This window comes from Chiloscyllium punctatum, chromosome 9 (assembly GCF_047496795.1).
Source record: "Chiloscyllium punctatum isolate Juve2018m chromosome 9, sChiPun1.3, whole genome shotgun sequence".
In the NCBI taxonomy this organism is placed as follows: Eukaryota; Metazoa; Chordata; class Chondrichthyes; order Orectolobiformes; family Hemiscylliidae; genus Chiloscyllium; species Chiloscyllium punctatum.
This window is the reverse complement of record NC_092747.1, coordinates 54,290,398-54,313,552: the sequence shown is the minus strand read 5'-3', so window position 1 is coordinate 54,313,552 and position 23,155 is coordinate 54,290,398.

Sequence of the window (23,155 nt, the reverse complement as noted above, 5' to 3'; positions counted from 1 at the left end):
AGCCTTCATAAATGGAGAGGAGTATGGAATTTTGAATCTTTATTGTCCCCCGGCACACCACTTCAAATTTATAACAGAAGCGTTCTCCAAACTGATGGCTTTTGGGGCTCATCACACAATTATAGGAGGAGATTTTAATTGTTCTATGGACCCAGAGATAGACAGGATACCCAAGAGTACTGCGGGTATATCTCTTAGATCCAGACAATTGGCAGATTTGAATAAGGAGCTCGGGTTAGTAGATGTGTAGAGGTGCCTTCATCCGCAGGGCAGAGGATTCGATCTTTCTACTCTAACCCACATAAGTGTTATACTAGAATTGATATGTTTTTTGCTCCCTTGACCTCTTTAAACTTCTTATTATCCTGCCAAATAGGTAACATAATAATCTCTGATCATGCTGCAGTATATATGGAAGTTAAGACTAGGGACGATGAGACAAGCTCCTGACATTGGCGTATGGATTCCTTCTTAATGAAGGATAATAAATTTGTAAAATATTTATCTCAAGAGTTCAAAACCTTTTTGTAAATTAACTCAGGTACGGCCAGTAACCTGTCGATGATGTGGGAGACCATTAGGGCTTATCACGAGGTCTCATTATTTCATACTCAGCGACACAGAAAAAACAAAAGGGAGAACAAAAAGGTCTACTCGAGGCTCGCTTGAAGGCAGCTGAGATAGCGTTTGTTGATAGGCCCTCTATTGCTAAGTTACAAAGGATTACAGTCCTTAGGACAGCCTTGAATACCGCACTTACCCAAACAGCAAAGAGGGAAATATTATTTGCAAAGCAAAGACTATATGAATACGGTGATAAGCCTGGCAGATACCTAGCGTAACTCGCAAGGAGAACTTCGGTCCTCAAGCTAACACGTCCATTAGGGAAAGTGCTGGTACTTTGACTCAGGACCACAAAAGGATCAATACAACCTTCAGAAAGTTTTATTCTGATCTGTATAAATCACGGGATTGTGAAGACAGAGATAAGAAGATGGAGTCCCTTTTTAAAAGCCTGGCCTTTCCGGACCTAACCCCAGAACAGGTGTCAATCCTGAATGCTCCCCTGACAACCCAGGAAGTACTTGATGCAATCAGGCAGCTTCAGAGTGGTAAAGCACCTGGCCCAGATTGTTTCCAGGCTGAATTCTACAAAACGTTTATGGGGTACTGGCTGGTCCACTTATAGACATGTATAATTATTCATATAGTCAGGGCTGCCTCCCGCCTTCATTGAGAGAAGCAAATATTTATCTCATTCTTAAAAAAGGAAAGGCCCCAGAAGATTGCGCATCATACAGATCAATATCTTTGCTAAACGTAGATTTTAAAATTCTTTCTAAAACATTGCATTAAGGCTGGAGAGGGTTTTACCATACATCATAAAAGAGGACCAGACGGGGTTTATCAAGGGCCGTAGATCATCTAATAATATTAGAAGGGTTTTAAATGTGATTCAAGTATGTCATCAGGAAAGAATACTGGGAATAGTAGTCTCTTTAGATGTGGAGAAGACATTCGATCGGGTTGAATGGTCATATCTGTTTTACACACTGGAAAAATTTGGTGTTGGAGAGGTATTTGTCAAATGGGTCTCAATATTGTACAACGACCCCAGAGCAGCTGTGATTACTAATGGTTTAGGCTCGGATAGCTTCAGTGTGGGTAGGGGCTGTCATCAGGGATGTTCTCTCTCACCGTTATCATTCATGCTAATAATTTAACTACTAGCGGAAGCTATACAGGCCGATTCTAATATAATGGCTCCGAGGGTTGGTCCAGGTAAACATAAAATTACCCTTTATGCAGACGATGTTCTCCTTTTTCTTAGTAATCCTTTGATATCCGTGCCCCACTTGATCCAAGTAATCAATTTATTTAGTGCGTTCTCAGGTTATAAAATCAATTTCACAAAATCGGAAGCCATGCAGATGGGTGGTCTCGCTAGTATGTCCAATTTATCGGATGGGTCTTGCTTTCCCTTTCGGTGGTCCCTGGAAGGTTTTTTATATTTAGGTATTTTTATCACCCCAGTATTTGGTCAGCTGTACAAAGCCAATTTTGTGCACCGATTAGAGAGGATAAGGCAGGACCTTCAACGGTAGGGGGATCTCCCGATATCTTAGTTAGGCAAAATAGCTTAAATTAAAATGAATATTTTGCCTCATCTCTTATACCCTGTGAGAATGCTCCCTGTGATGTTGCCCAGACCGGCATTGTGTAAACTATATGGTTGGCTTGGTTCTTTCATTTGGAATCATAGACGGCCCCTTATTAAATTAAAGAAGCTGCAGCTTCCACAAGCAAGGGTAGGACTTTAGGAAGTATCAGCTGAGTTCTCTATTAAGCTACGTAGCCGACTGGGTCTCGTGTGACCCGCAATCAATCTGGCTGGACATTGAGGCTTCTCAAGCAAAGTGTCCCCTCATTAATCTCTTATTTTTAGATAAGATGAAAGTTATTGTGGACCATTTGTAAAAACCCTATTGTATTAAATACAATTAAAGCCTGGAAGATAATGCGGCAAGACAAGGGTAATTCCCAAAAACCTCTCCTTATACTCCTATAGTGGAAGCATGGGATTTTCAACCAGGGCACACAGATGCTACATTTAAAACCTGGAGGTCCGGAGGTATTTCTTGCTAAGGGGATCTGTTCGATGTGGAGGTTATGATGTCTTTTGAACAGTTGCACCATAAATTTGGACTGCCTTTTTCGATATTTCCAAATTCGAGATATATACAGAAGAAGACCATATTATTAGAAAGCTCTTATAAATCGGATAGGGAAAGAAGAGTGTTATGGCCAATCAGTCCACCCTCTGGCAGCACTCTTTATCACTCATTACGGAACTAAGTATCAAAAGACATGGAACAATTGTTTAAAACATGGAGTCAGGAACTGGGGTTGGAAATCCCTTCAGAAATGTGGGACAACATTTGTGAAAATGACAGAAAGATCTCCATTTGCAATAGAACCCAAGCTATTCAATTAAAGGTTCTCCATAGGACACATATAGCACCAGAACGACTGGCAAAATTTAGGGCAGGAACATTCCTAATTTGTCCTAAATGTAAAATAGAAGTGGGCACTCTCACACACTGCTTATGGACATGTCATAAGATCCGCAAATACTGGATCAGAGTAGCAAATGCACTGACAGAAATCTTGGGAGCGGAAATTGGAGTAGATCGAGTATCTCCTCTCCTGGGCTTTTCAAACCTGCCCTCCCTGGATGTGCCCGGGAGGAAATTATTTTCCATTCTCCCCTTTTGTGCAAGGAAAAATATCTTAGTGAATTGGATAGCTGAGGGCCTTCCAGGACTTTCAAGTTGGCACAGGTTAATCATGGAATGTATTTCCCTTGACTTCCTTACAAATATGGTGTACCAAAAAACTGAATTATTCTATAAAATATGGCAGCCCTTCCTGAACTATATAGATACAGATACTTTGGCTATATTGTCAAGGGCTTTTATCAAGTTGTGGTAGTTCTGGCTGGTCCGGGGGCCCCCGGGGGGAGGAATCCCGTATGAATGCCGGTCTTATTATGACTTGATGTTAATTCACTCTGAGCATGTACTTCATTATTTAATTACTATGTTTTTTTTTGAGTAATGTAAAATATTTTATTATATGCTTTGGTTATTTGTAGGTTAGATTAGTACTTGAGATTTTTTTCTTTCTTTTGGTTGTGTTTTGGTTATTATTTATTTAATATTTAAATGTATATTAGTGTTTATATTTGTTTGTGTTATTTTATTAGTGTAAAAAAAGTTTTAAAAATTTTCTTTTTCTTCAATGAAAATATCTATAAAAAAAGTTTACATGTTCCAACTAAGTGAGATTCCTCAATTCATTACCATTTCATACAGAATATCCCCGATGGATTGACTTCCCAAGTTGGGAGCAGGAATTAGCTCTCCTTATTTATTCCCCCAGCCCTCGCTGTTGATCGTAACAAGGTTAGTTTAAAAATTATCTATTCCACTCATGGATAACTTCTTCCCAGACAAAATATATTTATGCTTCAGAAGGAGCCAGTTTAAACAGGCTTTCATGAGTTAACAAAGAGTAAGTTACTAAACGTAAAAATAAATATTTAAACAATACCTATACACAAATTATGAGTAAGACATGGGTCCAAAAATAGATGGAAGTTTAAAAAATGCTGTACAGATTAGTAAACCATGAAAAATAAATAGCCACATCTTGTGTGCATTTAACTAATTACACTGATGTTGGTAGTATAAACAATTGACTTCAAAGTACTTGGCCTTTTGTTTTGATTGAAATTCTTTTGTCCTATTTTCTTTCAATAGCTCACTGCAGTGAAAGAGCAGATGGGTCTTCTGAGACAGTGGGAAACTATGACAAGATTAGAAAAATGAGATTTCCAATATTGAGGACAGGTTTTTAATGGTGAGATGGTTTTCCACCCAAGATCTTAATGGTGAGATGAAAATTTCTCTAGTGAGTAGCAAGGTGCCTCTTTGTATGCCGTGACATCTTACTATTACCTAATCTCAGCACATCTGCCATTTTCCCAGATGAAGAAATACAAGATGGCAACAAATCCTGTGGGCAGCATGGTGGCACAGTGGTTAGCACTGCTGCCTCACAGCGCCAGAGACCCGAGTTCAATTCCCGCCTCAGGCAACTCTCTGTGTGGAGTTTGCACATTCTCCCCGTGTCTGCGTGGGTTTCCTCTGGGTGCTCCGGTTTCCTCCCACAATCCAAAAATGTGCAGGTTAGGTGAATTGGCCATGCTAAATTGTCCGTAGTGTTAGGTAAGGGGTAAATGTAGGAGAATGGATGTGGGTGGGTTACGCTTCGGCAGGTCGGTGTGGACTTGTTGGCCCGAAGGGCCTGTTTCCACACTGTAAGTAATCTAATCCTGATATGAAAGTCTTAGTAGGCTCCTGCTGAATCCAGTTGACCCCTTTGTCCTCTGGGTCACTATCTTGAAGTGCGGGCCTGAAATTCCTAGGGCACATCTCAGGCAAGGAGCACCTGCACCCCACACCCACAGAATTTGATGATGGATAAAGCCTCACCAACTCTTCATGACACATCTCCAATCATGTACGATACAGTTTACCACTTCAACACTGCACTTTGGAGCTCACTAACACCTGTTGTTTCAAGGCTATTGAAAATGATGCAGCCTGACAGTCCCCCTCAGGATATGGAGGAGATACAAGAGGCCCAGTGCCTATCATCTTCGATACCATTTCTTCAATGAGTGAGGCACTGTTGAGAAAGTATCAGGACACTACCACAGAACCTATGTCATTTGCTGGAGCAGAATTTGTGAAATGAAGGGCAGAATGGCCATCCCATCCTAGTGTCATCAAGGTGACAGCCGTGCTAAATCATTATGCAACTGGCTGCTTTCAAGAATCACCCAGGCACCTCTCAATATTCCATCCACAAATGTATCAAGACCAGTTAACAAAGTCACTGTAGGAAATAGAAGCCAATTGCTTTATGAACTGTGTGATAAACTGAATTACAATTCTTACACACATTCTTGATCGATGTAGACTAACTGTACTTGCTGAATCATGCAAGGTGACAGCCGTGCTAAATCATTATGCAACTGGCTGCATAATGATTCAAATGCAACTAGTGTTGAAAAATGCAGTGCTGGAAAAGCACAGCAGGCCAGGCAGCATCCGAGGAGCAGGAGAATCGACGTTTTGGGCATAAGCCCTTCTTCGGGAATGAGGCTGGTGTGCCAAGCGGGCTGAGATAAAAGGTAGGGGGGAGGGAATTTGGGGGAGGGGCACTGGAATTACGATAAGTGGAAGGAGTTGAGGGTGAGGGTGATAGGCCAGAGAGGGGGTGGGGGCGGAGAGGTCGGAAAGAACATTGCAGGTCAAGAGGGCAGTGCTGAATCTGGGGGTTGGGACTGAGATAAGGTGGGGGGAGGGGAAATGAGGAAGCTGGAGAAATCTACATTCATCCCGTATGGTTGGAGGGTTCCTAGGCGGAAGATGAGGCGCTTATTTCCCCTCCCCCCACCTTATCTCAGTCCCAACCCTCAGATTCAGCACTGCTCTCTTGACCTGCAATCTTCTTCCCGACATCTCCGCCCCCACCCCCTCTCTGGCCTATCACCCTCACCCTCACCTCCTTCCACTTCCCAGCGCCCCTCCCTCAAATTCCCTCCCCCTACCTTTTATCTCAGCCCGCTTGGCACACCAGCTTCATTCATGAAGAAGGGCTTATGCCCGAAACATCGATTCTCCTGCTCCTCGGATGCTGCCTGGCCTGCTGTGTTTTTCCAGCACCACATTTTTCAACTCTGGTCTCCAGCATCTGCAGTCTTCACTTTCTCCTCATTCAAATGCAACTTTGTTGCTTTCTCATAGGACTTAGGATGGATTTGTGAGCTATGTTACTTTGCAAAAGCGAGACTTTCAATTGCACTATAACACATTGATGATTGCTGAGGCCCAGGAAAGAAGTCATTTCAAGTGGATTGCAATGATCTGCAATATTCAGATTTGTACCATTCAAAAAGGCCAGCTCACCATCTGTAATATTGAGTCTGAAAATTGAATGTCAAGCCAACATCAATTTGAAATCACTTAAATAGGAAATTGTGACTGGCAAATGAAGATGTAATCTAATATTCAGTTATTATAATCTAACAGTTCTTCTGTGTTTGGACCCCTTGGTGGGTAACCGACAGGGATAATGACCATTTCTAGTATCAATCATGACAGTCATGGAGGTCAGACATTCTCATAGACTTTTAGAATTGACAGAGACTGAATGTCAAGAGATATAGCATCAAGATCATGGTTGACGAAAACCACCTCCTCCTCACTTCACGCATAGGTACAAAAATGAGTCATAACTTGAAATATTTAAAATCTTTAAGCTGATCAATGAAAACAAAAAGCAGGAATTGGCAATCGCTCCAAATCAAATACCGTAGCTGTTCATAATCGAGTTAAGATCATTAACTTTGATTTTAATAGAACGTGGATTAAATATCAGTATGGGTGTGGACATGGATGATGTTAATGGTAGTTCTGTCCCATTATTAGGAGAAAGTGAGGACTACAGATGCTGGGGATCAGAGCTGAAAATATGTTGCTGGAAAAGCGCAGCAGGTCAGGCAGCTTCCAAGGAGCAGGAGAATCGATGTTTTGGGCATGAGCCCTTCTTCAGGAATGAGGAACGTGTGCCAATCAAGCTAAGATAAAAGGTAGGGAGGAGGGACTTGGGGGAGGGGTGTTGGAAATGCGATAGGTAACGCCCCTACCCCAAATCCCTCCTCCCTACCTTTTATCTTAGCCTGCTTGGCACACTTTCCTCATTCCTGAAGAAGGGCTCACGCCCGAAATGTCGATTCTCCTGCTCCTTGGATGCTGCCTGACCTGCTGCGCTTTTTCAGCAACACATTTTCAGCTCTGTCCCATTATTACTATGTTACTAATGTTTTCATAACAATGCAACCCTTATTTTTAAACAGTGATCTGGTCCTAGATTTCCCATGAGAGAAGACCCTTCCCAACATCTACCCTGTCAAGACTTTAAAAAGATTTTACATGTTCCAATCCACCATCTTTAATACTCTAAACTCCAGCAGGTACAAGCCTAGCCTATCCAATCTTTCCTCATAATGCAACCCACAGTTTCAAGGTATTAGTTTTGTTAACTTTATCTAAACAATTTCAAACTCAGTTTCATCCTTGCTTAAATAAGGTGAGCAGTACTGTATACAATCCTCCATGTATGGGCTCACTATTATCCTGTATAACTGAAGTAAAACTCCCATTTTATTTTGTTAGCCTTCCTAATTAGAACATAGAGAACATAGAACATAGAACAATACAGCACAGAACAGGCCCTTCGGCCCACGATGTTGTGCCGAACTTCTAACCTAGATTAAGCACCCATCCATGTACCTATCCAAATGCCGCTTAAAGGTCGCCAATGATTCTGACTCTACCACTCCCACGGGCAGCGCATTCCATGCCCCCACCACTCTCTGGGTAAAGAACCCACCCCTGACATCTCCCCTATACCTTCCACCCTTCACCTTAAATTTATGTCCCCTTGTAACACTCTGTTGTACCCGGGGAAAAAGTTTCTGACTGTTTACTCTATCTATTCCTCTGAATTACTTGTTGTATCTGCATATTATCCTTAAACAGTTCATGCAGCACAGCATCCAGATCCCTCTGCATCTCAGACCTCTGAAGTCAGTCCACAGTTAGACAATATGCTTCTTTTTTATTCTTCCTATCAAATGGACAGTTTCCCATTTTCACATTATACTCCATTTGCTAAACGTTTTCCCGCTCACTTAATTTATCTGTATCTTTTTGTAGCCAGCCCTTTCTATGGTACTAATGACACAATTAACTACCAGAGTGCCCCCTTCATCTTTTCATAGCTTTCTGTCCTTCCTAAATATTGTGTATCCTTCAATTATAAGGTGCCAGTCAATGTCATTCTGCAACCATGTCTTTGTAATGATAACCAGATGGTACTTCTTAATTTCTACTTGCACAGAGCATTTTGGGAATTTCTATACTCTTGGACATTAGAAAAAAACGTGACTGCATAGGAGATGTGCTCAAATAGAGTTAGGTGTTTAAATCTGTTCAGCAATGTACTACAATGCTTTAGATCTAAACCAATAAACTTATACAACTCACAAATCTGACTCCCAATGTTAAATTCTACTCTAACCTTATAAATAACATACATTTCAAATACCTCCAACTCACCCAATAAAGAATAAACAAAATACAACATGAAGGTATCTGAAAATGTTCCTTTAAAATAACAGTAAAACATTGTGGGGGTCAGCTTTGGATTATACACCTTCCAGCAAAATGTACCTCACTTAAAAATGTCATACTGAGGAAATGTAATTCAGCCTGAGACCTGTCTGTTTAGTTTTGACATTTTTTGTTTTGTTTACCTGTGATATTGCTGTCATATGTGTCATTATTATTCACATTATGATTATCCTGCCCTGCCCTTGACTTACCATACTGGTCTGCAGCTCCTTTACCACAAAATAAATGAGCATTTATGGTAGAAAGTGGCTTGTTTATTATTATGAGTTCCTCTCTGAAGATGATTTTACAATTATTTCTGCTTTAACTGTATTAATAAGACCTCTTTTATCATCAAACCTTATTAACTAACCACAGTCTTCCCATTCTTTATGACCCCCTTTCAGAATATACTAAATCTCCTGAATTGAAGTCTTCCTTAATGGTTATTATAAGATGCCTCTGCTTTTTAAATTTTCTCTGGGATCTCAGCCTTGATCGAAGTTTGACTTCCCACTTGTAAAGCACTAGTAGCGCAGAAAAATTGGTGCAAATTTGTTTCAACTTGTAGGAGATCTATAACACAGATCAGAAAGAAATTTGGGATTTCACCCACAGAAAGTAGAAACATAATAAATATTTTTAAATTTTTCTTCTAGTTTATTTTTAACACTGTGTCTATGATGGCAAAGCCACAGAACAACAGACTCTCAGCTGTATATATTACAGCCTCCGAGCAGAGTTCTATCACATGCCTACTGAAGTCACAGCTACATCACTGATTACCACAAAATCATGAAAAATTATCTCAAACAATAATGCAATCATTAATTTTCAGAACTTGTCCAGCCTTTACTTCAGGGCCTTTCAAAATATGATCACAACTTTTATTTTTAAATTATAAAACCAGGAGTCAGTTTCCTGCTAAGCTCCAAAGAAATAATTATCATCAAAGAAATAATAACTACCTTCAAAAAGACTGCAGAAGGATCTGAAGTAGGTGTGGGTAAAACACTGCTGTCTTAACTTCACGCTGACACAAGTTGTGGCATCTTTAAAATAACAGGTACAACCTGTAGTCTGAACCTAACTAATAAGGAGATTTTAGATAATTCTGTTTATTTGGTTTTAATGTTTAGAGATAGGAATCAAATTGAGTTAAATAGGTTATTCTATTCACTGAGATAGTTTACTTGCTACAATGAACAAGATATTACAAGTAGAAAGGAGATTCCCATCCCATTAATCTGGCTGCATTCCAAACCACATCTTTGCATGAAAGTATCTTTTTGTTAGCATCATAGTACAGTAATAGAGATCTACAGCACAGAAAAAGGCCCTTCAGCCCATTAGTGTCCACATGGTCAAAAACAACTACCTCACTATTCTAATTCCATTTTCCAGCACTTGACCCATAGCTTTGTATGCCCTGACATCACTATTGCATGTCTATATACTTATTCAATATTATGATGGTTCCTCCCTCTACCACACCTACAGGCATTGAGTTCCACATACCGACCACCTTCTGTGTGAAAGAGCTTTTCCTCACATTTCCTCTAAACCATCCATCCCTTACCTTTAATCTATGCCCTTGGTCATTAATCCCTACATCAGGGGGAAAAATTACTTTCCGTCTACTCTATCTACCCCTTCATAATTTAATACATCTCAATCATGTCCCTTCTCAATCTCTGTTGCTCGAAGGAAGACAACCCCACTTGTCAAATCTTGCCTTATAACTGAAACTGATGCCTGGCAGGGTTATAAGGATAGAGTTGGGATGGGGTTTGAGTCTGGGTGGGATGCTCTTCAGAGGGTCATTGTGGATCTGATGATACGATGTATTTACATTATGACAGATATTAAGGTCACTGGCCTTAAGTTTCTCACCTTCTGCCTCTGTCCTTTCTTGAAAATAGGACTCACATATGATATTTTCCAATCTGACAGAGCATTTACAGAATCTAGGGAATTTTGGAAAATTATCTACTAAAATATTATTTTAGCAGCCAATTAGAGTCATAGAGGCACAGAAATGTAAAGTACAAAAGCAGACCCTTTCCACCAACTTGTCCATGCCAACCAGCTAGCCTAAAATTAATATAGTCCCATTTGCCAGCATTTGGCCCATATCCCTCTAAGCTCTTCCTATTCGAATACCCAACTGGATACCTTTTGAATGTTGGAATGGAATTAATTTCCACCACTTCCTTTGGCAGCTCATTCCATATACACACCACCCTCTGTGTGAAAAAGTTGTCCCTTTAGTCCCATTTAAATCTTTCCCCTCTCATCTTAAACCTATGCCCTCTGGTTCTGGAAAAGACCTTGTCTATTTACCCTAAACATGCCCCTCATGATTTTATAAACTTCGATAAGGTCACCCTTCAGCCTCCGACACTCCAGGCAAAACAGACCCAGCCTATTTAGCCTCTCCCTGTAGCTCAAGTCCTCCAACCCTGGCAACATCCTTGTAAATCTTTTCTGAACCCTTTCACATTTCACAATATCCTATCGAAGGGAGACGAGAATCGCACGCAATTTTCCAAAAGTGGTTGAAATATCCTGTAAGCGGCAACATGGCCACCCTTTATTCAATGCTCTGACCATTAAAGGAAACTCCTTCTTCACCATCCTATCTAACTGTGACTCCACTTTCAAGGAAATATGAACCTGCACTCCAATGTCACTTTGTTCAGAACATTCCTCAGGACTTTACCATTGTGTATACGTCCTGCCCTGATTTGCCTTTCTAAAATGCAGCACCTCACATTTATTTAAATTAAACTCCATCTACCATTCCTTGGCCCATTGGCCCATCTGATCAAAATCCCGTTGTACTCTGAGGTAACCTTTTCGCTGTCCACCACACCTCCAATTTTGGTGTGATCTGCAAACTTACTACCATACCTCCTATGTTCACATCCAAATCATTTATGTAGAAAACAGTGGACCCAGCACCGATCCTTGTGGTAAACCACTGGTCACAGGGCTCCAGTCTGAAAAGCAATTCTCCACCACCACCCTCTGTCTTGTTTTAAGATTTAGGATGATGTCCACGAAGACCTGAGGATTTGTCAGCTTTTTCATTCTAATATTTTTCTCAACAAATTGCAATTATTTTAAGCTTCTCCGTCTCTTTCATCTCCTGTTTCACAATTATTTCTGGTATGTTATTTATATTCTCTGCAGTGAAGGTAGATGAAAAGTCTTTGTTCAATTCAACTGCCTTTTTTTATTTTTATGTTATTAATTCACCAGACACACATTCTAGAGGATCAAGTTAATTTTGCAAATTCTTTTTCTTTTCCAATACTTGTAGAAATTCTTACCATCTGTTGACATACTTTTAGCAAGCTTTCTCCAATACCCTAATATCTTCCTGTTTATTAATCTTGAAGTTATTCTTTGCTGCTTCCTATATGTTGTCCAGTCTTGTGACCTGTCACTAATTTCTGCTGAACACTGCTTTTCTTTCAAATTGATTCTAGCTTTAATTTCCTTAGTTGGTGTTGGAAAGCTTATCCTTTCCTTAGAACCTTTCTTTCTCACTGGAATGTAACTTCTCAGTATTCTGAAAAATCTGTTTAAATGTCAGCTGCATCTCTACCATCTTACCTATTATGCTAATTAACCAGCTAACTCTGTCTTCATGCCCTCATTTCTATTTGTAATGTCAGTTTATCAGTTTTCTTATGAATGCTATATGTATGAAGATACAAAACATTTAGTCCTGTCTTTTTTCAGTTTAAAGCATTCTTCTAACTTTAGATTCACTCTGCTCCCCTACAAACTGAATGTGATTTTGAATCATATTAGGATCACTGTTACCTAAGCTATCTTCACAGAGACTTAATTAATTAGTCCTGTCTCAAGCACATTACCAACTCTAATATAGCCTGTGCTCTTTTGTTGGTTGTAGAACATTCTGCTTTGAGAAACTGTCCCAAATCCCTATATAAATTCATCATCCTGGCTACCTTTGACAATCTGATTCATCAATCTATATTAAATTAAAATCACTCCTGATTATCACCATCCCTCTTGAAAAATCTCCTTTTATTACCTTGTATCACTATCATATAGTATGGTTATTGTTTGAGGAACTATAAATCAAACTGATAAGTGATTTCTTAGCTTATCCATTTTTCACCTCTACCCGAATCAATTCTACATTTTGACCTCAGAAGCAAGATAGTTGCATTCTATTGTATCAATATCATCCATAATTAACAGATCTACCCATTCATCTTTGCCTATTTCTCAGTCCTTCCTAATTGTCATGGACCCAAGAACATTCAAGGTCCAGATTTTGTCATCATCTTGCAGGCACGCCTCTGTAATGGATATCAGATCATAAATATTTATTTCTATTTGTAATGTCAATTTATGTGTTTTCTTATGAATGCTATATGTATGAAGATACAAAACGTTTAGTTCTGTCTTTTTACTATTTTTGTAACCTCTATTCTTACCTCTGGGTGCATTCTGTCCCTTTGTGGCATTGATTGATTGTTTCCATTATTGTTACATTGCTCACTTGCCTTGCCTGCTCTATTTTCTACAAGTTTCCAAACTTGATCTTTCGCCCCACTATTTAGTTCTAAGCTCTCCCACCAGGCCTTAGCAGAACAACTGGTCCCACCACGGTTCAGGTGATGACTGTCCCAAAGATGCAACTTACACTTGTCCAGTATAAAGTGAGGTAATTACACAGCTTAACCAGTCTCTGATCTGCTCTTACAACCAGCATGTTATTGGGGGGGATGGAGGGGGAGGAAATCACTGATGGTACTGTTGAGCACTGAGTGTAGGTGGGAGGCATGTATTGCTTAATACATGTGTTGCACAAATATTATTTGCCACTTCTAAGCCCAAGACCTTGTAGGAACTTTCAGATTGTTTCTGAAGTGTTGCCATTTGTAGATAGGGTCATAAGAGTCATACAGCATGGAAACATCTGGCAGGGAAATGAGCATTTCATGAGCATTTAGTTTACTTAAAATTACACAATCAAATCGCATTAATTGATTAATATAGTATCTTATTCTGCCTAACTGCCTAACAGTAAACAATCTAGATTTTAATACTCCAATATGATGACTCTGCTTAGCCTCACTTAACAAAAGAATGCACCATGAGAATAACACCACACACTAATGTTACTTTCAAAATTCAAGGAGTAATGCAAAAGCTCCTGGTTTAATGTGTTTCCATTTCATAGAACCAGATTACAAGGATGTTCAATCCTCAATGTTGAATAAGGCAAGTTAACATCCTCCCAGCTCATTAAGTCCATATCGGGCAACAGACAAAGCAGAAAGTCAGTTACTGGGAAAAGAAAATTATAATAATACTGTACTCTGTGCTGGCTTTGTTTTGATTTGTAATAGAGAGTAGCAATTAGATTTGTAAATTAGAGTTAACCTTGAAACAATGTGTGTTTAAGTTTGTAACTACATATTGTTTTGAATTTTATTACTTGCATGTATATGTTGTCAGAATATATGAGGATATCTCACTATTTCAGCCTTTTTTACATACTCTTGTACATTTGTTTAAAGATTTATGATTTCCTATATTTTATATAGTTTTGTAAGTTATTATCAACCTTTTACACTGTAAGCTTTATCTTTAAAAATCAATAAGAAACTCATTCCTGATATTCACAATCGTAGGCTTTAAAAAACATTACCTAACAAATAGCTCCTAAATGCAAATGGTCAAACATTTATTTTAATGAGAAACTTGCAAAAATTGAGATGATGAACTCAAGAGTGTCAATCATGGGGCCTAACAGATACATCTCTCTATCCTAAGTGAATGGCCTGATCTTAGTAAGGCATTATAAAAGCAGTAATAACTAATTATAATGAAGAGGATGGGCCAATGGATATTTGACACATTAAGGAAACAGTCAGGAGATATTTGGAGATGTCATCAGCCAATGTCTCAAATATAAACAAAATACTGTGGATGCTGGCAATCTGAAATAAAACAAAGTTCTGGAGAACATCAACATTTGTGGAGAGAGAAACACAAATTTTAAGTCGAGTATGATTCTTCTTCAGAACTAAAACGAACTGGAAAATTATTTTTTAATGCCACTGACAGAGTGGGAAGAGAAGCAAGTGGAATAAATGAGTGCAAAAGACAAAAGCACCGATAACAGACTTATCGATTACTCCTTTACCACCATTAATACTGCATTTACTCTTTTACTCTGTGCATGTTCATTATTTGTTCCAATTACTCCTCCATTCCCCTCTGTCATTAGAATAAAACCCATAACCCTGAAGATGTCATACATTTGAAACATTAACTCTGGGTGGGTTACTCTTCGGTGTGGAATGGTTGGGCCGAAGGGCCTGTTTCCGCACTGTAGGTAATCTAATCTAATCTTTTGTTTCTCTCTCTACGCTAGGCCACAGGCAAACAAGAATTGTCATAGATGTAAAATGTCTTTGAAAAGCTTATTCCATATATCTCTGGATGGTGCCCATTCATTAAACAGGCAAGACATGCTCGGTTCTCCAGCACACTGTGGAGAATTTATTCCAGTTAACGTTTATCACCTTTGAAAGCCAATTAGAGACAGATCAAATACACCAATTTGAAATGAATCTTGTTTCTGAGGTCAATCAGAAAGCAACAACATGCTATGGATTGTGGTTTGGATGGTGAATAATCTGCAGCTTGGGGTGGTTCATAAAAGGAAAAACACCATGGCTGATTTGGTGATGTTTAATTGTGTGTAAGAGCACTTCTGAACATACTAAAAAAAAGCTGCTGCTTTCAGTGACCAAAGCACATTCCAAGTTTGAAGATATTAGAGCCTCCTATCCAATTCAAACTAGAAGACTCCAGAGGTGTTGGTGAGAGAACAAAGACCCAATGTCAGCTCCATGTTCAAAGCTGATCTGGGAATCAAGAGGTGCAGTATGCCCAAAAGGTCACTGTTTTGCTTTGATAAATGTTATTTACAATGTAAGTAAAGTTTCCTCAGTTACTGCACCAGATTATCTATTGCCTTGTTGGTGAAATTCTCAAATGAACAAATAAGTATTGAGATTTGATTTTAAACTGTAATCTAAAATTGACAAAATTAAATTGAACATGATATAATCATCACTAAGCAATGTTAGTTTTGACCCCATGATGGATGAAATGTCATTGCTGAAGCAGCTACAATAATGTCCAGGAGATTATATATTTGGCTTCTATCAAACAGAACCTATTTCTCTCGTCTTCAACTTGAAACAATACTATGGTTTTAAAGGGTGTATTCTATCCATTTTTTTAAACAGAGATTTTAAGACAAGAGGCATAAAGCTATCTATTTGAGGCCAATGAAGTAAACAGCTTGTGAGGTCTTGGGGTTTGTTTTTGTAAAGTTGGAATAATAGAAGCAGCATGAATGAATGGAGTGAGGCTCTTATAGAAGTCGGGTTTTAGTTTAACATTCAGCACTTGCTGGTGTTTTGAAGCTGTCTGTGAAAGCTGTTATTCGTCTCTCTGCTCCAGCTAAAGAGCTTGAGTTTTCTCTTTCTCTACTAGAATTGCATGTGACACTATCTATTTTACTAAATTTGTTTTTGTCAAGGATGTTTATGGAATGTTACTATATTTGAACGGTTGCTGCTTAGATTAGATTGGAGTAGATTGGATTCCCTACAGTGTGGAAACAGGCCCTTATTTGTTAAATAATCTATTATTCTGTTAAGTTTTTCAATACAGTTAAAGTTATACTAACTCTTCTTTCATTGTATTTTAACCTTAGAAGAACAATAAGATGCGATTTTCTTAAAGCAGAGAAGTGTAACCAATTGAATTACATCTGGAAACAGCACCTTATATTTGCTTTTAAATATAAGTTGCAGTCAAGGCTATCTCCTTGATAGAGTTGAATGGGGGTCTGGTCCATAACAAACAATACTAGCAGGACTTGTTGCTACACTGTCAAACACTGCCTTACATTCTCAGCTTGTACCCGGAGTTCAGAGTTCTTTTGTTCTTCTTTGGGCCAAGGCTGTAATGAGGTCTGGAGCAAAATGATTAATTCCGACTCCAAACCAAGCATTGGTGTGCAGATGACTGGTGAACAAGTGCCTGAGTAAGAATACTGTTGATGTCACCTTCTATCACTTTACTGATGATTGAGGATCAATTGATAAGATGGCAATTGGACACATTTGGTTTTTCCTGCTTAATTATGAAAAGTTTTTGACATTATCAATTAAATGATAATGTTGTAGCTATACTGGAACAGCTTGGCTAAAGGTACAGCTAGTTCTGGACAATAGGTCTTCCGTATTATAACTGGAATGTGATTGGGATCCATAGCCTTTTCTGTATCCACTGGATACAAGCTTTTTTAAATCCATGTTCATTCAATTAGATTAAATAATGAATTGCATCTATAATGAAAGGAACCTTTGGAAAAAGATCAGCTGGATCATCCACCTGGCACTTCTGGATGAACATGATGGCAAACACTTCAGTTTTGTCGTCAGCACTCATTTGCTGGTCTCTCCACCACTGAGGATGGGATGCACAAAGGGACAGACTAACAAATGACCTTTTGCAGATAACCTGAAGAACCCACTAGCTCCACAATTGCTCTTTTCCTATGTTCTTTAAGGCCCTTATTGCAACAGCAAATACTATTTTTAAAACTTACAATTTATTTTGCCCCTCTACTCTTGGACAGTATGAAGCAGTTATAGATTTAATTAACTGGCATAGCTGGAAGCCAATGCTCATAAAATCAACCCATATGGGATTCATGTATGAATGTTTAATTTTATAAAGAAGTGCCAGCTGAAATTACATAATGATTGACAAAAGCAATTATATGTGAGAGAACATCAGGCACAGACTTTATCACTGATAAGATTGGAATAGAGGAAAGCTTGGGATGGTGCAACTATGATGTTACTAAACTTGAGGGAGTGCTCATTTTCTACCTTCAAACTGAAGCTGGACTTCTGTCCATCAACCCTTTTGCATTCTTAATGTCAATTCTAGCTTTCTTTATGATCTTCTGCTGTGTGTCCAGATACACAACATTTTTTTTCTAAAGAAGGCTATTTAAGTTTCAATACATTATCATAGAAATGCAGCTTTGAACAAATGTCAAAAATGAAAGCTCTGAAGTTCACCGTCAATTTGACAGACAGGTAATTTACACAAGAAATGAAGCACTAGTTCTCTGAATGCATATCAAGTGTTTGTCTCATTCACTAATCTTTCGCATGGATTTCATGGCATGTCAATGTGACATATGGGCAAAATACTTTCTGAAACATTTATCCCAAATCATATCAAAATAAAGTTAAATGTCAATACTTTGATGAGATTTGCAAGTCAAAAAACTTTTGGATTCCATTGCAAATGACAGTTTGTAAAGCAGACTTAAATTTGAAATCTACTTTGGAAATGCCTGTTCTTTTTGTCAATAAATCGAGACTAAAATAGTCCCTTGACTTCCATCATGAACTACAAGAGCTACAGAGATTTTAAGCTGTTACATTTAATAATATGAATGAAGCAATGTGCCCTATTCAGTGCTTTGCACACAGTTCAGTATTGACAGTCTGTTATTGATGAGGATAGATGACAAACTTAATGTGCACTAACAAAGCTCCATTGGTCACAGATAAGTTGAAGCATATCATGATGTTTAGCTGATGTCTGAAGCAACTCCATAGAGGTCAGTATCCTGTCAACAAATCACCCCTTACCTATATATGGAGAGTCCTTGATACTGATCCAGCTCCCTCAAAGCTAGCTGTCAGAATGAACAGAACCCATAACACTTCTGTTTGTATCTGTCAGCAAGGGCTTCCTGATTTAACTCATATACTATGATTTCCGCTTGTCTGATGTCATTACAATCACTACACCTCTCCACTGTGTCCGACATGGGTTGGTTCTTTTGTTTGTAGCTGCTCCTGGAGCGTTTTAGCAACAGGTCCGGTTCCTCCAACTTTGCTTCTAATGGGGCAACGCGTTATGCACAGTAGTTCGACTCCTGCCCTTGGAGAGTCTTGGAGGAAATTCATTCCCCTCTTCAGGTGGCAAGGCATCAAGTCAGCAACATCCGCTGTGTCCACCTCAGATTCCAAGGTATTTTCAATGCTTGACAGAGCGAGTGAACCACAGTTTCCGGAACAGTCGGAAAAGAAGTCGAGAAGCCGAGCACATTTTCCTCCACACCATTTGCTAGTTTGCAGCTTTTATATGCTCCACGTGCTTGTTCAGGGCCGTCGCACCTGCCCAAATTTTATACATCACTGGTCCTGATCTCATGTTGATCATACATGTTATTCATGCAGGGCCATTCTCAAGGTCCCTACACCAGATTTCAAACCCTAAGTAAACTGTCCCTCTCACTTAGTGGAGACTTGTGTCTGGCATTGGCATTCCTAATGCCAATTTACACCCCCCCCAATCCCAGGTCCAGGAAGATCAGATTTAACCTGGTGAGGAGCTATCCCTGTCGTTGCATGAAAAATGGTCCTTTAATCAAATGGAATCCAGGAGAATTTGGTGTCTAGTGAAGTCTATGAGGTCTACGTGGCTAACCTCGTTAGAATCACAATACTATCCATTTAAGATCTAGATATGGATTTCTCAGGGATTCTCCATTGGTTCTAAAGGCTGCTGTTCAGAATGGCTGGAGGTGGGGACGTGAAGCAGGGGAGCTTTTCTCCGGCCTCAGCTCTTCCAGGAGCTATCTGCTATGAAGGGATGAGATTTATAGAGTTTAGTAGAAATTGGAAAACTTAGAACAGCATAGAACACGAGCAGACCATTCAGCCTTCTCCACCATTTACAACGATTATCACTGATCAAACACATCAATGCCTTTTGCCCACTTCATTCCCATAACCCTTTGCATTATTTATCATCAGGAGTCCATCAATCTCTACATTAAATAAACCAAAGGACTGAGCTTCCACAATCCTCTTTGGGGGGGGAGGGGGGGGGGGGTGAGCGGGGAGTACTTCTCAAGATTCACAGCCTTGAGAGTAAAAACATTTATCTTTATCTTGGTCCTAAATGACATTTCCTTTATTTCCCAAACCAAGGAACCATCTTACTTGCATTTACCCTATCCTGCCTTTTAAGTATTTAGTAGATTTCAATAAGATGGGAAATGCTCAAGCAAAACCTGTAATATTATTCAACTATCACAATGTGGAAATGGTAATGCTCTTTTGCCACCTCAGAATCCAGTAAAGTGTCAGAATTATTCTTGTGGAAAGTTCCTTTCTCTTTTCTGCATTCCAATAATTCAAAAGATATTTAGTTGCACCTGGAATTCTGAATGCTATTACCAGTACAACCTACATACAACATGGTATCAGGATTTCAACACTCACCTTACAGGCTCCATTAGTTTGTTTAGTTTAATAAATGATAAGCACTATATTGCAGCTTCAGGTGTATCTATTCATCTGTAGCGAATAGAAAACTGTCGACCAAAAATAAAACTAAATGTAAGTATGACTTCTGTGAATGGTAGTTTCCATGACTTTCTGTGGATTTTACAGGATTGTGACATCAACATCACATCTGTGAGCTGGGAGCCTGTGATTTCACACATTTGTTTCTATTCCAATATAGGAGCATAAGAGGTACTGGGCAACATAGAGGTCCAGCACAATTAATCAATTTTCTGGAAAACTGAAGTCCAAAGCTATCCGTTTTTAAATTATTCACTCATGGGACATGGGCATGTTGTCTAGGTCAGCATTTATTGCCCATCCCTAGTTGCCCTTGAGAAAGTGGTAGCAAACTGCCTCTTGAACTGTTGTGCATATGTTGTAGGTAGACCCACAATGTCATTAGGAAGAGAATTCCTGGATTTTGACCAAGTAGCACTGAAGCAGTGCATCTTGTAAATAACACACACTGGTGCTACTGAGTTTTGGTGGTGGAGGGAGTGGATGTTTGTGCATTTGGTGTCAACGATGTGGGCAGTTTTGTCCTGGATGGCATCAAGCTTATAAAGTATTGTTAGAACTGTATTCATCTAGGGAAGTTGTGGGTGTTCCATCATACTCCTGACTTGTGCTGTGTAGGTGGTTCAGGTTTTGGGAGTCAGGATGTAAATTACTCAGTGCAGGATTACTAGCTTCTGACTTACTTTTGTAGCCACTATATTTATATGTTTCATCCTGTTCCATTTCTGGCCAATGGTAACCCCCAGGATTTTGATAGTGGAGGATTCAATGACAGTAACACCACTGAATGTCAAGAGATGGTGGCTAAAACGTCTCTTATTGGACATGGTCATTGCCTGGTATTTGGGTAGGGTGAATGTTACTTGCCACTTTTCAACCCAAGCCTGAAATATTTTCCAGGTCTTGTTACATTTGAATATGGATTGCTTTAGTTTCTGAGGAGTCATGAATTAAATTAGATTTACAAAAACCACTGAATTAACTTGACACGTGAAATAGAACCAATGTGTTCTATTCACAAAGACACAACTTTACAAACTTTATTCTACTTTGGTAGTTGATAAGTATCTGCTCCTTCCATGAGTGTTCATTTCTTAACTACACATACATGATGTTTATACTGTATCAAAATAATCACATTTTTGGATGGTGTAAAGTTTCTCATAAATCTACATGTCTTCTTAACTGTACATGTTTTATGTGGCATGCCTAAGGAAGGAAGACTTAAGACATGCTGTGAGGCAAGTTCTGCCAGTTTTGTCAAACTGTTTAATAACTGTTGAATAATCCCAAGTGTGCAAAGAATTATGTTGATAATCAGTTTAGGATTGTTGGTCAGGCTCACAGTGTGACACACTTGCATGTGGAACTACTGACCTCTGTTCTTTGCAAGCAAAAGGAACATGTGCATGCACTCCATCTGTTTCAACTCAACGAAATAAGTAACTGCCATTTCTAAGACATGTTTCTTTGGAACTCCTTGCCACAGAGAGTTGTGTGGAAGAGTCCTTTTGTACATTTAAGGGAGAGATAGATAGATCCTTGATCAGTAGCGAAATCAAGGATTGGGGAAAGGCAAGGAATGTGGAGGTGAGAAATGTTTAGTTAGCCATGATCCTTTTGAATAGCGGAGGGGCTTCAGGAGAAGAAGAAATTCCCCCTCACCTCAGTCTTAAATTGTGCCCCATTATTGTGCAACTATGCCATCCAGTCTAAGACTCCCCGATAATGAGAAACATCCTCTCAGAATTTACCAAGCCCCTTAAGAATCCTCTGATTCAATGCGAAACCTCTCATTCTTCTTAACTCCAATGAGTTCCAATTGTTTAGCCTTTGCTCATTAGACAAATCTCTCCATACCAGGGATCATCATACTGAACCTTCCCTGATTGCCTCCATTGAAATCATATAAGGAAAGCAAAACTACACACAGTACCCAGATATGGTCTCACCAGCACCTTGTACAGTTGCTGTAAGACTTTTCCATTTTAGTACTCCAACCCCCTTGAAATAATGGCCAACAATACATTAGCCTTCCTGATTACCCACTATACCTGTGTGCTAGCTTTCTGTGTTTCATGCACAATTACTTGCTTTCTCTATTTCTATATTATTCTGTTCTGCCATTTAAGGATGGCATGGTGGCTCAGTGGTTAGCACTGCTGCCTCACAGTGCCAGGGATCCAGGTTCTATTCCACTCCACAGTCTGTGTGGAGTTTGCATGTTCTCAGTGTCAGTGTGGATTTCCTCCCAAAGTCCAAAGTTCTGCAGGTTAAGTGGATTGGCCGTGCTAAATTGCCCATAGTATCCAGGGATGTGTAGGTTAGGTGGGGCTAACTATGGGAAATGTGGGGTTACAGGGATGTGTCTGGGTGGGCTGCCCTTCGGAGAGTTGGTGTAGACATGATGGGCCAAATGGCCTGCTTTCACATTGGAGGGATTCTATGGTATTCTCCTTTCCAAAATGAACAATGCCACATTGGGCAACTTTTTTCCATTTATTTAATCTATCAATAACTCTCTGTAACCTGTTTGTATCCCTCTCAAAAATTGTAACATCTCCAAAATTCACTTCAATCCTTCAGGTCATTTATATTGTAAACAGGTGCAGTGCCAGCAATGATCCCTGTGAAACCCCACTGGTCACAGGTCACCCAAAAAAAACTTATCCCCACTCACTGTTTCCTGCCCATGTGCCGATTCTCCATCCAAGCCAAATACTACTTTCAACAGCATACGGTCTTATTTTATGACTTAACCTAATCCATTTCAACATGTCTGGCTTAAAATTTTAACAAAACCTGGCAGCTAAGTGAATCAACATTAATGGGCACATTCTTCATGGTAATGCCTCTATCAGTTACAGTCAATTT